The sequence below is a fragment of the Callithrix jacchus genome, chromosome 8, assembly GCF_049354715.1.
Source record: "Callithrix jacchus isolate 240 chromosome 8, calJac240_pri, whole genome shotgun sequence".
Taxonomy (NCBI): domain Eukaryota; kingdom Metazoa; phylum Chordata; class Mammalia; order Primates; family Cebidae; genus Callithrix; species Callithrix jacchus.
Window position 1 is genome coordinate 23,641,186 of NC_133509.1, and position 23,278 is coordinate 23,664,463.

Here is a 23,278-nt window from a genome sequence, read left to right on the forward strand (position 1 = left end):
AGACGGGGTTTGTTGACCAGGATGATCTCGATCTCTTGACCTCATGATCCACCTGCTTCGGCCTCCCAAAGTGCTGGGATTACAGGCTTGAGCCACTGCGCCCAGCCTCTGTGTTATATTCTTAATGTCTGAGACTTTTTACTAGCTGTAACCTGATTAGTACATATTATTTTAGTACTTCTTAATGGTTATTAGTATAAATAATGCATTTCACTTGTATTTTATTGTAAATTATGAAGTTAATTTACGCTTTTTGAATACATGTAAGTGTAAATGTCAAACTTGAGAAAGCAACATATTGTATAGTTGTAATTAAACATAGTGATTTAATTTCAGTGATCACTGGTTTAAAATCATTTCTGGGGCCGGACACGGTGGCTCACGCCTGTAATCCCACCACGGCCAAAGTGGTTGGTGAATCATGAGGTCAGGAGATTGAGACCATCCTGGCCAACATGATGAAACCCTGTCTCTACTAAAAATACAAATATTAGCTGGGCGTGGTGGCATGCATTTGTAATCCCAACTATTTGAGAGGCTGAGGCAGAAGAATGGCTTGAACCTAGAAGGCAGAGATTGTAGTGAGCTGTGATTGTGCCACTGCACATCAGCCTGGCAGCAGTGCGAGACTCTGTCTCAAAAAAAAAAAAATCTGAATTACATTCTTCTATATATGTTCTTTCTCTTTTGCTTCATGTGTATTCCCTATAATGGAGTAGTTATGTCAGATATTTCTGTCATGAGAAGTTAGTGTATACAGTCCTAATCCCTTGTCCCCAGTATCTTGAATTGCTATACTCACTACTGAACACAAAACAAATATTTTCTCACTATATTTTTACTTGTGATTACAATTTCTTAATGCTATGCATCCAAAATTTCTATTTGCATATTTTTCTATAGATTTTTAGAGTTTTAAACACTTAAGCAGTGTTTTAAAAAATTAAAAAGTTTTTACAACTGTAAAATTTTTAAGTAAATTTTTAATTTTTTAAGTAAATAAATGCTCAAAACATAACATTTTTAAATGAATAGTTACCAATATAGATTTTTATAAACACATTCATACCTTGTAATACATTCAAAATATATGTTATATATTACACATTACACACTGTAGAAAGTGTAAGCTTATTTTCAGGAAGATTAGGTAAACAAATAATTATTAATGCAAACAGTTTTTATAGTCACCACTTACCTGTCATTTGCCAGTGTAAAGATTATAAAAAGATGTGGTTTACAGATGATTGTTGATGCTTCCATATTCAGGGGCAACAGTGATCACATGAAAGGCCCATCTAGCGGAACCTTGGAGAAACATACCCAAGTTTGGAGGTATCCCTCTGCCACTTAGAATGCTGTTTGTACATGGAGGCATATAATAAATATTGAATGAATAAATTATTAAAACCTCAAGCTTATTCTAGGCGTAAGCTCTGGTTCTCATTAAAATACCACCAAACAAGCGTAAAAATACATACTTAAGAGTATTTTGAAAGTATGTAACTTAAGGAAAAATTAAAATTACCTATATAATATTTATGCAAAACAAAGTACTATTCACATTGTATGATTGTATGTATTTCTGGTCTTTTCTATGCAAATTTATGTGTTATATAATTCAAATTACCCAGTAGATCAGCATTTTCCTGTCATTAAGCATTTTCATTTTACTTTTAAAATACACTTTAGTAAAATGATTTATGTGCAGTACAGTTTGAGGGGTTTTGATTAATGTGTATATCCTGTTGACAACTGCCATAATCAAGATATAGAACATTTTAATCATTCTTAAACGCTTCTCTTAGGCCCCTTGCAGTCAATTCTTTGATACAACCTTTGGTTCCTGCACTAACTCACCTGCTTTCTGTCACTGGAGATTAGTTTTACCTGTTCTAGAATCATATACATGAAAAAATTGAGCAGACACTGCAGAGACTTCCTGTGTATGCCCTTTACACAGTTTCCTCTGTTAGACATCAAGCATCTTTTGTAAGCAGTTTTAATGATTGCTTAATATTCTAACTTATTTAGCAAATCATATGTACCTTTAGTTTGCTTCTAGCTCTTTTTTCGAGATGGAGTCTCGCTCTGTCGCCAGGCTGGAGAGTGCAGTGGTGCAGTCTTGGCTCACTGCAAACTCCACCTCCCTGGTTCAAGCGATTCCCTTTCCTCAGCCTCCCGAGTAGCTGGGACTACAGGTCTTGAACTCCTGACCTCGTGATCTACCCACCCTGGCCTTCCAAAGTACAGGGATTACCGGTGTCAGCCACTGCGCCCAGCCAGGATTTGAACTTTTTAAGGTTCTTGTTGCACATTGCAAAATTGCTTTCCAGAAAGATTTTAACAATTGCTGGGCATGTGGATCACACCTTTAATCCCAGCACTTTGGGAAGCTGAGGTGTGTAGATTGAGCCCAGGAGTTTGAGATCAGTTTGGGTGGGCAACATGGCAAAACCCCATCTCTATAAAAAATAGAAAAATTAGCAGGGCTTGGTGGTGGTGGGCACCTGAGTACTCAGCTTCTTCCATCCCAGCTACTCAGGATGCTGAGGTGGAAGGATTTTGCTTGAGCCTGGGACGTCTAGGCTGCAGTGAGCTGTGATCGCGCCACTGTACTCCAGCCTAGGTGATGAAGCAAGATCCTGTCTCAAAAAAAAACCAACAAACAAATTTACCAATTTAAATTTCTATGAACAGAGTGCAAAAATGCCTATTATGTTACATTATTATATATCAGTATATTACATCATCACTTGTAGCTGTCAGTATAACCTAGATTGTGCTGTAGTAACAATCTTAAAAATCTCAGTCGCATAATACAACAAAGTTTATTTCTTGCTCGTGTTACATGTCTAATACATATCAGCAGGGTTTCTTTTCTCTTCAGAGCCATTTAGTGAATTCCATAATGATTGCAGTAGCTGGGAGGTCTGCAAGTTGTGTACTTGGTCCTAAAGCTTACACCTCGAAATGTCTAACATCATGTCTATGTACATTTCAGTGGCTAAAGCAAATGTGTGCCCACACTTAAGTTGAAAGAGGGCAATGAGGTCCAGTCTTACCATGAGTCTGGTAAGGAGAAGAACTGGAAGAGCGTTACTGACTATAATCTTATTTTAAAAACAATATTAATTTCATTGATCAAAGATGGTATCTCATTTTAATTTGGTTTTCTTTGCCAATGTAGAGAACATTTTTATACTTAAACACTGGTTTTATTTAATTTACTTATTTGCTTAGGTTATTATAAACATGTGCTATCTGTTTACTTTTACATTTCCAGATTTTTAAATTCTGTATTTTCTGTGAGGATGGGTAATCAAGATATAGCGAGTGTAAACTTAAGAAAATACTTTCATTTGAATTATTGAGTTGATGAAGGAAATTGATATTTTTCTCCTGTTAATGTAGTATATGTTTTGATATACTTTTTTTCTTTTTCTTCGAGACAGAGTCTCGTTCTGTTGCCCCTGTTGGAGTGCAGTGGTGTGACCTCGGCTCACTGCAACTGAGGGTTCAAGCAATTCTCCTGCCTCAGCCTCCTGAGTAGCTGGGACTACAGGCGTGTGCCACCACATCTGGCTAATATTTTTGTATTTTTAGTAGAGATAGGGTTTTGCCACGTTGGCCAGGCTGCTCTTGAACTCCTGACCTCAGGTTATCTGTCCGCCTTGGCCTTCCGAAGTACTGGGATTACAGGTGTGAGCCACCATGCCCAGCCTGTTTTGATATACTTTTAATATCAACATTAATCAAAGGCAATAGAAAATCCAGGAGAATTTCTTAATTCTTGACATTCTACAGATACCTAAAGAACAGCTTGAACATGAAAATTTAGTAGGTAAATGATCAAGTTAGGGTTTTATTAAAAGAATTAAATTTCCTACTCAGATTCAACCATATTGACCATGTCTTTTTCTGTTTTTGTTTTTTTTTTTAATTCAGGTATCTGCCCAAACTGGAACTTATGCTGTAGTCATTTCTTTGTGGTTTATCTAAAAACCAAAGGTGAGATAATTTATGAATGCATTTGCCTTTTAATACATATTTTATAATGAGAAAGAATTGTTTCTGAAAAAATTTAAGGCAATACCAAATGTGTTTTCTTCTGAGTGTTTTAATAGGAAATAAATATTTATTATAAAACTACATATATAGTATGCTTACTTTTAGTTTATAAGACATTTGAAATAAACTTGTTCTAGGGATAAAATATTTTAGGGTGAATTTTTTCATTATCATTAATACTCACAGATGAAATTCATACTACTATTCTCTGATACACTTGAGAATATATTGGTATTATAATGCCATATTCTTGAAGACAGATTTTCCATTAGTTAAGTCATAGATTAAAACAACTGCTAACTATTTTAATGGGTCAGTTATTAAGAGCTTTCAACCACTCTGCTCTCTTGGACTTGATGACTTTCTGTAGTTCCCTGTTTGGGAGCCCATGTAATAAGGATATCTACACATCAGTATGTTAATAGTTGGCTTCTATAGAAAGCTTTCCTTTTATGGAAAGCTTCTATAGATAGCATTCCACTCTAAGGACAGGATCTTAGCCCTTTCCTGTTTCTTACCTGTCTTGGCTCAAGTCCTCTTCTTGTTAAAATTTTTCTGAATGGACCATTGTAGGTCTCTCATCTGATCTCTCCACCTTGAGTCTGACTGTTCTCTAAGGCATTTTTATCATTGTCAACAGATTTTTTTTTCTTTAAAAAAATGTCACCATGTCAGTCTACTACTGTGAGTCCTTTAGTATCTAATTCCTTAAGGATTATTTTACAAACTCCCTTACCAAGCAATAGTGCTCTAAATATGATACACTGACATTGTGTATTCATATCATATTTTTACTGAGAAATAATTCCCATGCTATAAATTCCACCCATTTAAAGTATAAAATTTAATAATTCCCATGCTATAAATTCCACCCATTTAAAGTGTAAAATTTAATAGTTTTTGTTATATTTACAGAGATGTGCAACCATCACTGCAATCTAGTTTTGGAATATTTTCATCACTCTTTTTTTTTTTTGAGATGGAATCACTCTTTCACCCAGGCTGGAGTGCAGTGGCACAGTCTTGGCTCACTGCAACCTCTGCCTCCCAGGTTCAAGCGATTGTCCTGCCTCAGCCTCCTGATTGTTTCAGGTCTTTGATCCATTTGTGAGTTGATTATAGATGTATGCCACCATGCCCGGCTAATTTTTGTTTTCAGTAGAGGCAGGGTTTCCCCATGTTGTCCAGGCTGGTCTCAACCTCCTGACCTCAAGTGGCCCTCCCACCTCAGCCTCATTGCTGGGATTACAGGTGTGAGCCACCTGCCTGGCCTTTCATCATTCTTGAAAGTACTCATTAGCAGTCTCCACTCATTCTTCCCTCCCCTTAGTTACTAATTTACTTTCTGCCTATTCTGTACATTTTATGTAAATGGAGTTGCACAGTGTGTTGTCTTCTGTGACCAATTTCTTTCATTTAGCATAAAGTTTTTAAGCTTCATCCATGTTGTAGCATGGATGAACCTTGATTCCTTTTTATGGCTGAAAAATATTCCTTTGTCTGTGTCAGTAGCTGATCTGGGAACACAGAGCTGAGTGACTTTAGTCACTTACTGAATTAGGATAAGCAAGAAGTTAAACCTGAGAAAGTGCAGGCTCCCTCCTGTCAAGTGGATCAGCACAGAGGTGGGGGTTTCGCAATGCTGCGGGAACCCCAGCAAAAGGTTCCTGCTGTTTTATAGATCTAGGGTGGGTTGGGGGACGAGGTGCAAAGGCTAGGAGTGGAAGAAGGTACTGAGTTAGAGTAGAGGAAAGTGTTTTCAGTGTTTTCCCTTTGTTGAGGAGGCCCCTGCAGAGTTGACTAAGGATAGGCCTCAGTTGAAGGCCACAGAGACTTACCTGAAAGGTACCTGGGCTAGGAATGTAAATCTGGTAAAGAGCATGGTCATTTAGGGATACCTGAGTCTTGACTGCAGCTTGCTTTAGAGATTACGATGCACTGGGTGTACACCAAATCTGGTGTGGGGAGGCAGTTTTCTCCTGTGAAGCCTCCCAGGTAAAGACATGTAATTGTTTATGATTAAGTTAAAAAAGTGGCTGAGTGTGATAGCTTGCACCTGTAATCCCAGCACTTTGGGAGGCTGAGGCGGATGGATCACCTGAGGTCAGGAGTTCAAGACCAGCCTGGCCAACATGGTGAAACCTCGTCTCTATTAAAAATACAAAATTTAGCAGAACGTGGCGGTGAGTGCCTGTAATCACAGCTACTTGGGAGGCTGAAGCAGGAGAATCACTTGAACCCTGGAGACAGCAGTTGCAGTGAGCTGAGATCATGCCATTGCCCTCCAGCCTGGGTGGCAAGAGGGAAACTCTGTCTCAAAAAAAAGAAAGTCACACCTGTTTTTTTTTATTTTTTTCATCCACAGTATTTGTATGCCATATTTCATATACCCATTTATCACTTGATGGACATTTGGGTTGTCTCCACTTTTTTTTGGCTATAATGAAAAGTTTGCTGGGAGCACTTACTTGTGTATAAGTTTTTATGTGGACATGTTTTCATGTCTCTTGGATATATACTTAAGAGTAGAATGGCTAGGTCATGTAGTAACTCTGTGTTTAACATTTTGTGGAACTAGCAAACTATTTTCTAAAAAGACTGAACCTTTTTCTACCAGCAATATATGAAGATTTTAATTTCTCTATATCCTTGTCAATACTTGACATTGTCTGGGCTTGTTTGGTTTAATATAGCACTCAGTAGATGTGAAGTGGTATATGGTGGTTTTGATTTGTATTTCCCTAGTAACTTATGATGAACATTTGTTTCTATGCTTACTGGCCATTTGAACGTTTTTTCTTTTTTCTTTTAGTTTTTAATTGACAAATATTATACATATTCATAGGTACATAGTAATGTTTTAATACACAAATGTTAGTGATCAGATGTTATTAGCATATCCATTGTCTCAGACATTTATCATTTCTTTGTGTTGGGAATGTTCAATATCCTCTTCCTAGCTATTTGAAACTACATATTACTGTTAACTGTAGCCATCTTACTGTGGTATAGAACACTAGAACTTATTCCTTCTATCTAGTGGTCATTTTTTATCCTTTAACAAATCTCTCCCTGTCCCTGCCTCCCCACTACCAATGAGTGAGAACATGCAGTGTTTATTTAACTTTTTGTCCCTGGTCTGTTTTACTTAGCCTAATGTCCCAGTCTCATCCATGTTGCTGCAAATGACAGGATTTTTTTTTTCATGACTAAACAGTGTTCTCTGGTATATACCACATTTTCTTTTCCATTCATCCTTTGTTGGACATCTAGGTTGATTCCATATCTTGGCTATTGTCAGTAGTGCTACAATAAACACGGAGGTGCAGATGGAGTCTCTTTGATATGATTGTCTTGTCTTTGGATAAATTCCCTATAGTGGAATTGCTGGATCATATGATAGTTCTATTTGTAGTTTTTTGAGGAACCTCCATACTTTCTTCATAGTGATTGTATTAGTTTACGTTTTTATCAACAGTATATAAGAGTTCCTTTTTCTCTGCATCCTTACCAGTATTTGTTATTTTTTGTCTTTTTGATAATAGCTGCTGTGCTATTTGGGTTGAGATTATACCTCATTGTGGTTTTTATTTGTATTTCCTTGATGATTAGTGATGTGGAACATTTTTCATTTTTGTTTGTTGTTTTTTTTTGAGACAGTATCTGGCTCTGTCCCTACACTGGAGTGCAGTGGCATAATTATAGCTTACTGCAGCCTCAAACTCCTGGGCTCAATCAATCCACCTGCCTCAACCTTTCGAGTAGACAGGACTGTAGGTATGCACCACAATGGCTAATTTTTAAAAATTTTTTGCAGAGATGGATTCTCATTGTGTTGCCCAGGCTGGTGTATGTCTTTTTTTGAAAAATGTCTCTTCATATCATTTGCTAATTTTTAAATCATATTTTTTATTTTTTGCTTTTGATATGTTTGTCCTTATATATTCTGGATATTAGTCTCCTGTGGGCCGAGTAGTTTGCAAATATTTTCTTTCACTCTGCAGGCTATCTTTTCACTCTGTTGATTGTATGATTTGCTGTGCAGAAGTTAATTTGATGTAATCCTATTTGTTTGTTTTGCTTTAGTTGCCTGTGTTTTTCAGGTCTTATCATAAGATCTTTTCCCAGATCAGTGTCCTGGAGCATTTTCCCCTATGTCTTCTTCTAGTGGTTTGATTGTTTCAGATCTTTGATCCATTTGTGAGTTGATTTTTGTACAGGGTGAGAGGTAGGGGCTTTAAAGACATTTTTATTTTCATCCTTTGCCATTTTAAAATTAGGTTATTGTACATATATATTTATTTATATTACATATAATATAAATGTATATTTACATTAAATAGAAATACAGTTGTCCCTTGGTATATTCAGGGAATTGGTTTTAGGACCCCTGCTTTTTTTTTTTTTTTTTTTTTTTTTTTTGTCTTACACACTTTTTGCCACATTTAACCATAAGTACTTCATATTTTTGATACTATTGTAAATGGAATTTAATTTCAATTTCCAACTGTTCATTGCTTGTATATATAAATACAATTGTTTTTAGATGTAAATTTTTATCTAGCAACCTTACTAAACTTAGTATATCTAGAATTTTTTTTCTACATCCCACCCGATTTTATGTATGTTGGCTGCAAAAAAAAAGACAATTTTACTTTTTTCCCAATCTGGATGCATTCTATTTCTTTTTCTTGCCTTAGTGCACTGGCTGCTGCCTTACCATGTTGAACAGATGTAATGAGAGTAGACACTCGTTTCACTTCTGGATATTGGGGGAAAACAATCATTAACTACAAAGTATGATGCTCATTTTCAGTTTTTCATAAAAGTGATTTAAGTTCCATTTCTAGTTTGTTGATATATTTATTGTTTTTTAAATTACATAGTAATCAATTTTAGATTTTTTTCAAACGGGTTTTTCTGTGTTTATTGAACTGAACATATGGATTGTCTTTTTAAAGTTTGTCATTACAGTTTTTTTTCTTCTTTTTCTTTGAGAAGGAAAGAAAAAGGAGTGAAGGAGAGGAAGAAAGAGGAAGAAAAAAGGGAGAGAGAATGGAAATGTTGCTTTATTCTAAAAATGGGTATTAATAATGGCCGATCAATATTTCATTTAAACCTATGAGTAGGTGTGATGTGGTATTGACAAGAATGTGTATTTTGTGTATTTAAAGTAAAGAGCTCTATAAATATTTATTAAGTTTACTTGTTCTGGATGTGAGTTCAAGTCCTGGATATCCTTATTAATTTTCTGTCTTGTTGAGTCTAAATCCCTTTATAGGTCTTAGGTATCTGGGTGTTAGGATCTCCCCTTATTGTTGCATTGATTCTTTTACCACTATATCTTTGTTGCTTTAAAATCTATTTTATCAGATGTGAGAATTGCAACGCCTGCTTTTTATTTATTTATTTATTTATTTTTGCTCTCCATTTAGTTGGTTAATCTTTCTCCATCCTTTTGTTTTGAGTCTGTGTATCCTTGCATGTGAAATGGGTCTGGATGTAGCATATTGTTGGGTTTTGGCTGTATCTTTTGATTGGGGGATTTAGTCAATTTAAATTTAGGATTACTGCCATTTGATGTTAACTGGCTGTTTTGTTTATTCATTGATGTAAATTCTTCTTTATATTGATGCTCTTTACTTTTTGGTATATTTTTAAAAAGGCTAATACTGGTTGTTTCTTTCTATGTGTAATGCTTCTTTCAGAAGCTCTTGTAAAGCAGGCCTGCTGGTGATAAAATCTCTGAGTACTTGCTTGTTCATAAAAGATTTTATTTTTCCTTCAGTTGTGAAGCTTAGTTTGGCTGGATATGAAATTCTGGGCTGAAAGTTCTGTAAGGATGTTGAATATTGGCCCCCACTCTCTTCTGGCTTGTAGAGTTTCTGCTGAGAGATCTGCTGTAAGTCTGATAGGCTTCCCTTTGTGGGTAACCAGACCTTTCTCTCTGGCTGCCCTTGGTATTTTCTCCTTCGTTTCAACCCTGCTGAATCTAACAATTATGTGCCTTGGGGTTGCTCTTCTTGACAAATATCTTTGTGGTGTTCTCTTTATTACCTGGGGTTGAATATTGTCCTGCCTTACTAGGTTGGGAAAGCTTTCCTGAATACTATCTGGAAGAGTATTTTCCATCTTGGATTCATTCTCTCCGCATTCAGGTACCCCTATCAAACGTAAATTTGGTCTTTTCACATAGTCCCACATTTCTTGGAGACTTTGCTCATTCCTTTTTATCCTTTTTTCTCTAATCTTGTCTTGTCGTTTTATTTTATTAAGTTGGACTTCGACCTCTGATACCCTTTCTTCTGCTTGAACAATTCGAGTGTTTAAACCTGTGCATACTTCTCGGAGTTCCTGCATTGTATTCTTCAGTTCCATTAATTCACTTATATTCCTCTCTAAGTTGTCTATTCTCATTAGGATTTCGTCAAACCTTTTTTCAAAGTTCTTAGTTTCTTTACATTGGGCTACAACATGTTCTTTTAACTCACAGAAGTTTCTTATTATCCATGTTCTGAAGCCTGATTCTGTTAATGGGATGCACTGGTTCTCCATCAAGTCTTGTTCCCTTGTTGATGAGGAACTGTGATCCTCTTTGGAGGGAGAGGCATTCTGATTTTGAGTATTCTCAGCCTTTTTATGCTGGTTTCTTCCCATCATTGTAAATGTATCCACCTGTCATCTTTGTAATTACCAACTTTCAAATTAGGTCTCTGAGTGGACGTCCAAGTTGTTAATTCCCAGGGCCCAAATATGAGCAACCCACTGCGCCGGCCAAAACAGCGGCGTTAAGATTGATCGTGCTTTTCTGCCTGGGAATCTCCAGTCTGTCTTCCTTCATGAATCCGTAATAGGCGACTCTGCCTTCCCGGAGCTCCAAACGTTGGTCAGAAGGGGAACCAGTCCCGTTTACTCTGCAGCAAGAGTTGCCACGCCGAGGTGCTGTCAAAACCGCTGCACCAACCACAAGAGTTGCGCTGGTGACCTGTGCAGCTCCTCCACTGGGAATCTTCTGCTCCGTGAGCGACCAAAATTTGTCTGAAAGTGTGGCGTCCTCTCATTCTCTGCGCTTTCACTGGGAGCTGCAATCCTGAGATGTTAGCGATCAGCCATCTTGGATCGTTCCTCCTAGAAATATAATTGATTTTTGTGTCACACAACCTTGCTGAACTTATTTGTAATTGTAGTAGTTGTTCATAGATTACGTAGGGGTTTTAAATATGTGAGATCACATCATCATGTCGTAGTGATAGTTTTACTTCTTTTCTGATCTAGATGCCTTTCATGCCTCTAATTGCTCTGGCTGAAGCTGTTTTTCATTTTTGTTTGTTTGTTTGTTTTGAGACAGGGTTTTACTCTTCATGCCCAGGCTGGAGTCCAGTGGTGTGAACATGGCTCACTGCAGCCTTGACTTCCTGAGCACAGGTGATCCTCCCACCTCTGCCCCTCAAGTAGCTGGGACTACAGGCAGGCGGCACTATACCCAACTAATTTATTTTTTGATAGAGATGGGGTTTTGCTATGTTGCTCAGGCTGGTCACGAACTCCTGGGCTCAAGTGATCCCCCACCTGAGCCTCCCAAAGTGTTGAGATTATACATGGGAGCCAGTGTACCCAGTCTTTGTCTCACTTCTGATATTAGGGTGAAAGCATTCAGTCTTTCAGGATTAACTATGATGTTAGCTATGGGTATTTCATAACTGCCCTTTATCTGATTTAGGAAGTTCTATTTTAGTCATAGTTTTTTTTTAATGTTTTTGTTAGAATGTATGTGAGATAATGCTTATTGAGATCTTTCTGTATATGCCAGACCCTATATGCCAAGTGTTTTATATTTAGCATTTCATGTAAGCTTCACAGTAGTCCTGTGAGGTAGACTGTTATTTTATCTTTAGATAGAAAGGTACAATCAGATTGTTTGATTTCAAAATTTGTGTGTACGATCATCCATTTAAATTTTTGTACAAACCATGCTGATGTATATGTTACTTTGTATCTGCTAGTTTCCTCCTTTGTATAGGGAAGTGCTCTCCTACTTCCCCATATAAAGTTGATTGCTAACCTATCACTGCACTTTGTACTTTTTCACTATGTTGTGATTGTTTGTATTTGTTTCTCTGATTTTAGAAACTGTGCTTCTTGAAGTCAAGGACTTTGTCATTTTCACTTTTTAATTTTCCCAGTTCTCAGTGGAGAGCCCAGAGAGATAAATATCACAGAAGCAAAGAGATTAGAGTGTTTCAAAAAGAGTGGCAGTGGTCGTTAGTGTCAGGTGCTACAGAGAAAGGTCAAGTAAAGTAAAGTTTACAACATGACTTTTGGTTTGTCTTTTTGTCTTTTGTGGCAGTGGAGACAGGATTCTGGTGTGTTGAGCAGTGAATGGAAGATGAAGAAGAGACTGTCAAAAAGTATAGACTATTCTTGTGAGAAGTTTAGCTGTGAATGGAACAAATGAGTTTTGGGTGCTAGATAGAGGGGAACATAGGGTACTTTTTAATATAGGATAGTCTTGAACATGCATATATACCGAGGTAGGGGAAAAAGGAAACAGGTAAGAGCAATATTGTGGAAGTAGAGAGAGAGGAGAATAATATAACAGGCTCCTTGTAGAAATGGCAGATTGCATGTAGAACACATGATAAAACACAAGATTTGCCAGTAATAGCTTCTTTCTTCTGAAGGTAGGAGGTGCCCATGGATGTAGCTAGTGACAAATTTGTGGGTGTGAATTAGGAAATACAGGGAGTTTTCATTTTCTCTGAAGCAGAAGACGAGGTCCTTGGCTTGTCAGTATAGTGGGCAATATTGTGGAAAAAGGCCAATAGGGCTGAATATGGGATTTGAGGAGAGTGCTAATAGTTTATCATAACTACTGTGGGGCATGGAAGAGTTTGCTTACTAGAAATTGAAAAAGGTTTGAGGGCTTCTTTCTCTTCTTCTATATAATTTGAAAAAAATAGAAAAGGTGTGCAGTCAAAATTTAGTTACTATAAAAGGATCCATAGATAGTACAAAAGTACAAAAGTAAGTATTTCACTTTAGATCCTCTGTCTCTATTTTCAGAAGAAACTAACATTAGCAGTTTATTTTTAAATTATATTTGCAAACATACATATACATAAATATGGAGTTTGTTTCGATCTGTGAGAATTTACTGTTCTACTTTTGCTTCTTATTTTTTTTTTTAAGACAGGGTGGTGGCTCATGTCTGTAATCCCAACACTTTGGGAGACTAAAGTGGATAGATCACCTAATGTCAGGAGTTAAAGACCAGTCTTGGTCAACATAGTGAAACCCTATCTCTACTAAAAATACAAAAATTAGCTGGTTGTAGTGACACACACCTGTAGTCCCAGCTACTCAGGAGGCTGAGGCACAAGAATGACTTGCACCTTGGGAGGCAGAGGTTGCAGTGAGCCAAGATTGTGCCACTGCATTCCAGCCTGGGTGATAGAGCAAGACTCTGTCTCATTTAAAAAAAAATAAAAGAAGATAGTGTCTTACTCTGTCACCCAGGCTGAAGAGCAGTGGCGTGATCACAGCTCACTGCAGCTTTGTACTCCTGGTCTCGTGTGATCCTCCCACTTCACCTCCCAAGTAACTGGGACCACAGGCATGTGCCACCATGTGCTGCTAATGTATGTTTCATTTTTTTTAGAGACTGAGTCTTCTTAAGTTGTCAAGATTGGTCTAGAATTCCTGGGCTCAGGTAATCCTGCCACTTCAGCCTTCTATAGTGCTGGGAGTATAGGCGTGAGCCACTGGACCCAACCTACTTTTTGCTTCCTTTTTTTTTTTTTTTTAATTTTTCAATTTTTAAAATTATTTATTTATTTATTTATTTAGAAGGGAGGAAGGGAGGGAGAGAAAGGGAGGGGAGGGAAGGGAAGGGAAGGGAGAAGGAAGGGAGAAGGAAGGGAGAAGAAGGGAGAAGGAAGGGAGAAGAGAAGGAAGGGAGAAGAGAAGGAAATCAAGCAATGAGAGAGACATTGCTGAACTGGATCTAGAGGTCTACAAGTTGATTTCTTTTTTTTCTTTTTTTGAGAGAAGGAAAGAAAAAAAGGGAGTGAAGGAGAGGAAGAAAGGAAGAAAAAGAGGGAGAGAGAACGGAAATGTTGCTTTATTCTAAAAAAAATGGGTATTAATAATGGCCAATCAATGTTTCATTTAAACCTATGAGTAGGTGTGATGTGGTATTGACAAGAATGTATATTTTGTGTATTTAAAGTGGAGAGCTCTATAAATATTTATTGAGTTTACTTGTTCCGGATCTGAGTTCAAGTCCTTGATATCCCTATTAATTTTCTGTCTCATTGAGTCTGAGTCTCTGTGTATCTGGGTGTTAGGATTGTTAGCTCTTACTGTTGCATTGATCCTTTTACCACTATATCTTTGTTGCTTTAAAATCTATTTTATCAGATATGAGAATTGCAACAACTGTGTTTTATTTATTTATTTATTTTTGCTCTCCATTTGGTTGGTAAATCTTTCTCTATCCCTTTGTTTTGAGTCTTTGTGTATCCTTGCATGTGAAATGGGTCTGGATGCATCATGCCATTGGGTTTTGGCTGTATCTTTTGATTGGGGGATTTAGTCAATTTAAATTTAGGATTACTGCCATTTGATGTTAACTGGCTGTTTTATCCATTTGTTGATGTAAATTCTTCTTTATGTTGATGCTCTTTACTTTTTGGTATATTTATAGAAAGGCTAATACTGGTTGTTTCTTTCTATGTGTAATGCTTCTTTCAGAAGTTCTTGTAAAGCAGGCCTGGTGGTAATAAAATCTCTTGAGTACTTGCTTGTTCATAAAAGATTTTATTTTTCCTTCAGTTGTGAAGCTTAGTTTGGCTGGATATGAAATTCTGGGCTGAAAATTCTGTTCTTTAAGGATGTTGAATATTGGCCCCCACTCTCTTCTGGCTTGTAGAGTTTCTGCTGAGAGATCTGCTGTAAGTCTGTAGGCTTCCCTTTGTGTGTAATCTGACCTTTCTCTCTGGCTGCCCTTAGTATTTTCTTCTTTGTTTCAATTCTGGTGAATCTAATGATTATGTGCCTTGGGATTGCTCTTCTTGAGGAATATCTTTGTGGTGTTCTCTGTATTACCTGGGGTTGAATATTGTCCTGCTTTGCTAGTTTAGGAAAATTTTCCTGAATAATATCCTGAAGAATATTTTCCAGCTTGGATTCATTCTCTCCGTCGCATTCAGGTACACCTATCAAACGTAAATTTGGTCTTTTCACATAGTTCCACATTTCTTGAAGACTTTGCTCATTCCTTTTTATCCTTTTTTCTCTAATCTTGTCTTCTCGTTTTATTTCATTAAGTTGGACTTCGACCTCTGATATCCTTTCTTCTGCTTGAACAATTCAAATGTTTAAACCTGTGCATACTTCTCGGAGTTCCTGCATTGTATTCTTCAGTTCCATTAATTCACTTATATTCCTCTCTAAGTTGTCTATTCTCATTAGGATTTCGTCAAACCTTTTTTCAAAGTTCTTAGTTTCTTTACATTGGGCTACAACATGTTCTTTTAACTCACAGAAGTTTCTTATTATCCATGTTCTGAAGCCTGATTCTGTTAATGGGATGCACTGGTTCTCCATCAAGTCTTGTTCCCTTGTTGATGAGGAACTGTGATCCTCTTTGGAGGGAGAGGCATTCTGATTTTGAGTACTCTCAGCCTTTTTATGCTGGTTTCTTCCCATCATTGTAAATTTATCCACCTGTCATCTTTGTAATTACCAACTTTCAAATTAGGTCTCTGAGTGGACGTCCAAGTTGTTAATTCCCAGGGCCCAAATATGAGCAACCCACTGCGCCTGCCAAAACAGCGGTGTTAAGACTGATGGTGCTTTTCTGCCCAGGAATCTCCAGTCTGTCTTCCTTCTTGAGTCTGTAATAGGCGACTCTGCCTTCCCGGAGCGCCAAACTTTGGTCAGAAGGGGAACCAGTCCCATTTACTCTGCACATAGAGCTGCCACGCCGAGGGGCCAGCACAACCGCTGCACCGGCCACAAGAGTTGTGCTGGCGACCTGTGGAGCTCCTCCACTGGGAATCTTCTGCTCCGTCAGTGACCAAAATTTTTCTGAAACTGTGGCGTCCTCTCGTTTTCTGAGGTTTCACTGGGAGCTGCAATCCCGAGATGTTAGCAATCGGCCATCTTGGATCGTTCCTCTACTTTTTGCTTCTTGAACTTACTTCTGTATCTTGGAAAATTTTTCGTATATGTAGTTCTACTTCATTTGTGTTTATAACCACAGGATATTTTGTGTGTGGTTATAGTATAATTTATGTAACCAGCATTTAGGTCAATTCTGTCTTTACTCCTGTAAAAGTCATGTTGAATAAATGAATTCCTGCTTTTAAAACTACAAAATCATTATGGTACCTTAATTCTGTGCCTTAATTTTGGATTTTTGTATATGCGCACCTTGAAATAAACTATAATATGTATAAAAACTGGGTTATTGTTAAAACATAAAGACAACTTAAATATTTGAAAGTGATTATGCTTAATTTATTCCTGGAATTAAGAATAAGAATCTTACTTTCAGGTGTTTGCAATTTTCAATATTGTTGCCAAAAACATTTCTATCCATGACTCTTGTCAATCTCTTATACATGTAGAAGAGATTCTTTTGAGTCTACATCTATGAATGTAATTGCTGTGTCATGGGGCAATGAATGTTAAAGGTGTAATTCAAAGTTTATTTCCAAAGAGCTTATGCAATTTTATTCTCCTACCGTCAATGTATAAGAGGTCCTGTTGTTTTACAGCCTCTCAAATACTTGTTTTTTTTTTCAGACTTTTAAATTCTGCTAGTTGAATGATCTAAAGTTGTATCTATTGTGATCTCTTAAGAAATACCTTAAAACTTGAGGTATATATTTCAATTTTATGATAAAATCTTCAGATCTTAAATATACCGTTCTGTGAGATTTGATGAACGTAGCTACTCATGTAGCTGCTCTCCTATAAAAATTGAAAACATTTTATTATCACAGAAGTTCCTTCTGATTTCTTTTTTGACATTCTCATCCCTGACCAGAGGAAGCCACTGTCTGAATTTTTATCACTGAGTAATGCTCATTTGGGACCAGGTAGTGGGAAACAAAAGAAGCAAAACAGAATTTGAGTAGTTCTTTTTTTGGTTTGTTATCCCACAGCTTTTCTGGGCTGCCTTTTGTCTTAGGCCTAAGCCACCATTCCACACATATCAAGTTAAAATGGGTCCTAGTCAACCCAGGGGTTTTTCTGAGTTCTTTCCATTTTTCCAGGGCTGTAACTTCTCCAGCGCTGATATTCTGGGAGTGGGGTGAACAATTTTTCTATTATAATTCAGTACCTGCAGTAATTGGAATGAGGGTAAACTTTTTCTCAGCCTCTTGACTTTCTTTACATCATTACAGGCAACTTTAATCTGGACCCACCCACCAAAGTGGATGAGTTCAAGACTCCTTGGTCATCAGTAAGACTTTTTCCATGCCAGGTCTGAAGCCCGCTATACAAGGCTGTATAGAGGATGAGCTGGCTGCGGCAAATACTACGGGAATCTTGTCAATTTTTCAGTGTTGCTTCATTGAACTTGAACTGAACCTAGGATTGGCTTTTTGAATAGGCGGAGCCAAAAGGTAGGTGACTTGCTCAATTATAAAAAGGTCTCTCTCTGACTTAAATGGCTCCTCTTCTTTAGTGATTTTACTTTAAATTCTAATCTGAACAGTCATTCTTGCCCAAAATGGCCCATCAATTTTTAAGTTTTCATTGTATCTTTAATGTAAATTTGTATTTTACTTATAATAAATATGCATAATAATATAAAAATATTTTAAATTACTTGTATCAAAAAAACTTGCTGCTCCAGGAGATTATATTGTGTTTATTTCACTATTTTGCTTACTGTTCATCATATCCCTCCACCTCGTCCAAGGAGTCAGTCCACTACACCATACTACTTTCCATTATAAATCCCTGTGTTGTAATTATTTTCTTTCTTTTCCAGGCTGTGTGCTTCTTTCATGTGCGTAGTCTTGGGCATAGGGCCTGCCAGATTTGCCACAGAGTAGTGCTCCAAAACTGTTAAAGTACTAAACGAAAACGTAGTTAGTATTCATAACAAGAGACAACACGTTCTAGGCAGAGAGAAAAGTATGTATTCATAAACACCATAGGTATAAGTCCTGTTTTTTGATGTGGTTGGATAAAGGATATGTGGGAACAGTTTGCAGGGAAGGGCCAGATCACAAAGTGCCTACCTGTAAGCTGTACCAAAGCCTTTTGATGGGGAGCTCTTGAAGGATTCTCAGCAGGAGATTAACATGGCTAATATATTATTTTAAGAAGATGGTTTTGAGAGTAGTAGGAAAGATATTTTGGAATGGAGAGACCACTTAGAAGGCTATATAGAGTCCAGATAGGAGATAACTTGAAAAGGGAGGGATGCCAGAGAGATTTAGCAGGTAGAATCCGTAGAAAATGGTGACTAATTAAATATTGGTATTGGGTGAGGAGAAAGAGGCGTAGAAATCAGAGATGACTCTCAAGTTGGGCAATTAAATGGATGTGGTACTATTTGTTTCCAGTCATTCCTTTCCAGTTTGTATTCAAGTATGGAAGGAACGTTTGGAGTGTAAGATAGGATTTTGTAATATTTAGTTTGATGTTTCTCTGAGATAGTTGGGTGGAGATGTGCAGATCTGTCTGCTGTTCTTAGAGGGAGGTAGAGGCTTGAAGGAGAGAGATTTGAGGTTAATAGATTTTAGAGAGTAATCGAAGAAGGAATTGCCCAGGACTGAGAACAAAATCCTTAGGGACATCTAGATTTAGTGGACAAGTGCAGAAAAGGAACTGGGAAGAAGATCATGAAGAATAAATCAGGAGAGAAACATAGCCAGATCTCACAGTAACACCCTTGGCTTTCTTCCCTATCTTGAGATTAGATTTTTCTTTTCTACATCCTATGCTTGATCTTTGTCCTCAGACCTTTTCTTACTTTGAGTATTCTCTGCTAGGAAACATTGTGGATGAGAAATAGTTTTATTTTTGGACCCAGCAATTGCTGGCTGCTTTTTATTTCCCCTAAATTCTGCTTGAAACGTACTTTCTTTTTTAGCTGATCTCTTTTTGTACCTTATACTATACAAATAAAAGAAACTAGTTGACAGTTTGGACATTCTGCTTTGAAATTACCTTAGGTAGAAGTAATAGTTCATTACCAACATTTTCTGTTTTTTACCTTACCACAGGCAACAGTTTTGCTAATTTTTCTGCCACTTCATAACAAGGTCTTTCTGAAAACATTTAACTCTCCTTTAATTCCTTTTCAATAGTTTCTTCCAGGCTCTTCAAGCCTGAGTCCAGCTTTGGTCCACCACCCAGTCTTGAAACCAGCGTCACATCTTTTAGGTTTTTGTTATGTTAGCACCCCAGTTTCATGTACCAAATTCTATCTGGCAACATTGCTATGTAGCAACCACCCCAAACTTAGCCCCAGAACCTGCATGACTTTTCTCAACATAACCTTGGAAGTTACTCAATGTCACTTTTACTGCAGTCTGTTGGTAACAAGCAAGTTAAATGCCAGCCTGGATTTAGGGAGTTAACTTTTTCCAGGTGTCTTGTTTAGCATCCGTGATTGATACTTGGAATGCCTTTGCCACAAAATAGCCAAGGAGTTTCTTTTTCACAGTTATTTGGGGTTGATATTAAAAAGCAGTGCATGTATTTGCTGCTTCCATGCTTACAGCTGGATGGAAATTGGCCTCAGAGGGTCCATGTGGTTTTCTTTGTCATTAACCAACAGATGCTCGCCAGAGTGTTTTACTCACTGAGTCTTTGTTTAATGTGAGGGTAATGCATCTCTGTAGCTAATGGGCCCATTTGTGTATAACAGATACCTGCCTTTCATCCACACGTGGATCCTTCACTAAATGTCTTTTTTTTTTTAAACTAATCTGTTATCAACACCTGTTTGGCATATCTATCTTCAAATTGCTTTGACTTTCTGAGAAGTTGATCCTGACTTTTGTATGTCTGTCTTATAGGGAAAATATTTTTTGTCTGTGAAATAATTACTTCAAATCTTCTTCAAACATTAAGTTTTTTAAAATTTCAGGTCAGTATTTTGTATCATAAACAACCTTAGGTTTCTAGGCACAAATATTCAGTTATTCATAAGTATGGTATGAAGTGCTAATTTTCAAATTATAATTATATGTATTAAAATATATACATATTTCTAAATCAAGTATATATATTTTAAATTTAAAATGTACATATTTTTAAATTTTGGCAAAATGTCCAAACTTTCTCCATAGCCCCCCCTCTCCTCTCAACAGCTGTCTCTCATCTCCTCTTCAGGCCTAGTGGTGCATATATCTGAATGAGGACCTGTCTTGGAAGTGGACTCAGGGCCATTTGAGCAGAGTTCTGGGGTTTTAGATAGGTAGAAAGTAATTTCTGGAGATAGATCCAGTAAGGCACTTCCATTTGGCTCTCTGCACTGCTCACTTCTTAGGGGAGAGGTGTGGCATAGGAGGACCAAATATTATTGCCTTGATCTAAGGATGGTAGTGATTTTAATACTTTTTTGAGATGGGGTTTTGATCTGTCACCCAGGCTGGAGGCTGTAGTGCAGTGGTGATCATAATTCACTGCAGGATCAAGCAATCCTCACACCTCAACCTCCTGAGTAGCTGGAACCACACGCATGTACCACCATGCCTGGCTAATTTTTAAGTTTTTTGTAGAGATGGGGTCTCCTTGTGTCACCCAGGCTGGTCTTGAACTCCTGGGCTCAAGCTCTCCTCCTGCCTTGGCCTCCCAAAGTGCTGGTATTACAGGCATGAGCCATTGCACTTGGCTTCTTTTAATATTCTTTTAATAGGTCTACCAGACTTCATTACCTTTAGACTTTATTCTTTTTGGTCTTTCCTTTTGTTGTATGGCCAGAAAGATTTGTCTAAAACTCAAACTGTTACCACACCCTTGTTCAAAACCTTTTAAGTGCTTCACATTTTCATCGAGATAAAGTCTTAACATGGCCTGTTAAAGAATCATTGTGCCCTATTCTTGTTAATGTGGAAGGCCTCCAGGTTGTTGGTGTCTTGAACAAAGAATTGAACAAAACACAGAAACAAAGCAAGGAAGGAATGAAGGGATTTATTTAAAATGAACGTACACACCATAGTATGGGAACAGGCCTAAGCATAGGGTTTCAAAGGCCCCAGAGTTTTTGATGAGTTTAAATAGCCTTTACTTGGGGTACACCTTATGTAAATGAAGAGGATGAAATAAAGTTACAAAGTAACTTATGGCATATGCCCTATGGAGAGGATATTTCCTGTTATAGCTGAAGTGCAAATTGGCTTTATGTTCCCTGCCTCCAGACCGTTATTTTCCTGCCTCATTCTGATCATACTTTTTCATTCTTACCTATTACCAAACTCTGTTGTCATTCCAATCAAGTACTCTTTTCTTAACTTTGCACAGGCTGTGGGTCTGTCAAATCATCTCTCATGAATGACCTCTAGTGTATCTACCAAACCAACTCATACTGACCCTTTAACACTCAGTTAAATATTCTGACAAGCCTTTCTTCACCTGCCCAGGAAGAATTAAGTCCTTCCCCTTGTGTATTTCCATAGTGGCTTGTATACGTCTTGTTTTGGCACTTGTCTCATTATATAATGTTTGCATGTCTGTAAGCAAAGCCTTCTGCCTCTGAAGGCAGGGGCTAATTTGATTCAGCATGGTATTTCTAATACCAACAGTGCCTAGCACAACAATAGGGCTTAATAGATGTGTATTGAATGAAGAGGGTAATTATTGGAGTGCTTTACATGTGAATTGCTCTAAATAGAGGACCATGTTTGCAGTAAATGCCTGTGTATCCAAGGTGATTGAGAAATGGAGTGTTCCAGTAATTGATTATGTTTCTTAACAGCCAATTACAAATGATCAATTTTAGATAATTTGAATGAAAAACAAAATGGGTTATACAGAATTGATCTGTCTTTGTTAATCCATAAGATGCTTCAGCATGATTATTCTGATTTCTGTGGCTTGTTTAGAGCTGTGACTGAGGGAGCTGTAGGGGACTGAGCTGTAGGGGGATCCGTAGTGATGCTTTGTCACAAGCTGGACCTTTTTTTTTTTTTTTGCTTGAATTTCTAGCACACATATGCTTACTATTTTGCCTATGTAAAGAATACATTATAAATTTAAAACTAAGGAGACTCACAATTGTATTTTTTTTTCAAATATATCTTAAAAAATTCTCAGAAGACAGACAAGAAACATACTTTAAGGTGTATACCCTATCTTAATTCAGAAGGGAAGCTTGGTACATTCAGGCTGTTCCCTATTCAATGGCAGTCTTTGCTGAGCAAAAGTGAAGTCTTGTAAACTAAGCTAAGTAGTTAATTTGATGGTACTCTTTGTCTATGACTATTTTAAGAGGGCTGGGTTCCCACCCAAATTATATATTGATTCTTCTAATTCATATGAAATTAGTATGAGTGGTTACTGTTCATTTGTGTATTGATTTATTGTTCTTTTGTGTTCTCACCTACCCATCAGCAGTGTTGCCATTTATTAGTTGCAAAACTCAGAGACTACTTTTGTGCCTACATTTTCACATCTTTGAAAGTGGCTTTGAACAGAGGCCTATTTGAGAGTATGCTCTTATGTTTGCACAAATGATCTGAAAACTATCATGGTGACTGAACCCTGACTGCCTACATTGCTATTCCATGTTTTCTTGTTAAACCTAGATATCTTCCTACAATGCTTGATCCTTTTTAAAGGAAGAATTTGGAATATCAAGCAGATGTATATTTTCTTAGTGACACTCAGAAACATGTATTGTAAATTAGTCTATTTTTTAGATTCTACATTGTTCAGTTGGCTTCTCTCCAATTGGATCCTTTTCTTTTGTTTTCCAGCCTGCGTGTCCCTTCAGCTGCAAAATAATGCATTATTTGTAACATAATTATTTGTGAGAGTAAATCATCTCAATTTAAGTATAAGAATGATTGACCTACTTATAGAAGGGTTAGCTTAAAAATCCTACGTGAAGAAAGGACAATGTAAAGGATTAAGTAATTTTAAAGTATGTGAATATTATTCATTAATAATAGAAACATGAATTCAATGTCATAATCAAGCTTATGATACTCAGTGACTCACTAGCCCAGCTATC

The 23,278-nt window shown here is 37.2% G+C and overlaps 1 protein-coding gene across 38 annotated transcripts in view; it reads left to right on the top strand.

Annotated features, from left to right (window-relative positions):
* Window positions 1–23,278, top strand: part of PEAK1 (pseudopodium enriched atypical kinase 1) — a 308,653-nt gene that overhangs the window by 52,966 nt on the left and 232,409 nt on the right. For 21 of the 38 annotated variants that reach the window (XM_078333895.1, XM_078333898.1, XM_078333894.1 and 18 more), the window contains one exon: window positions 3,949–4,011. The exons of 9 other annotated variants lie outside the window; for them this stretch is intronic. The gene's annotated coding sequence lies outside the window, so the exon portion shown is untranslated. Of the gene's footprint in view, window positions 1–3,948; window positions 4,012–17,486; window positions 17,709–23,278 lie in introns of all 38 variants that reach the window. 8 more of the 38 variants (XM_078333897.1, XM_078333903.1, XM_078333887.1 and 5 more) reach the window with 1 other exon arrangement.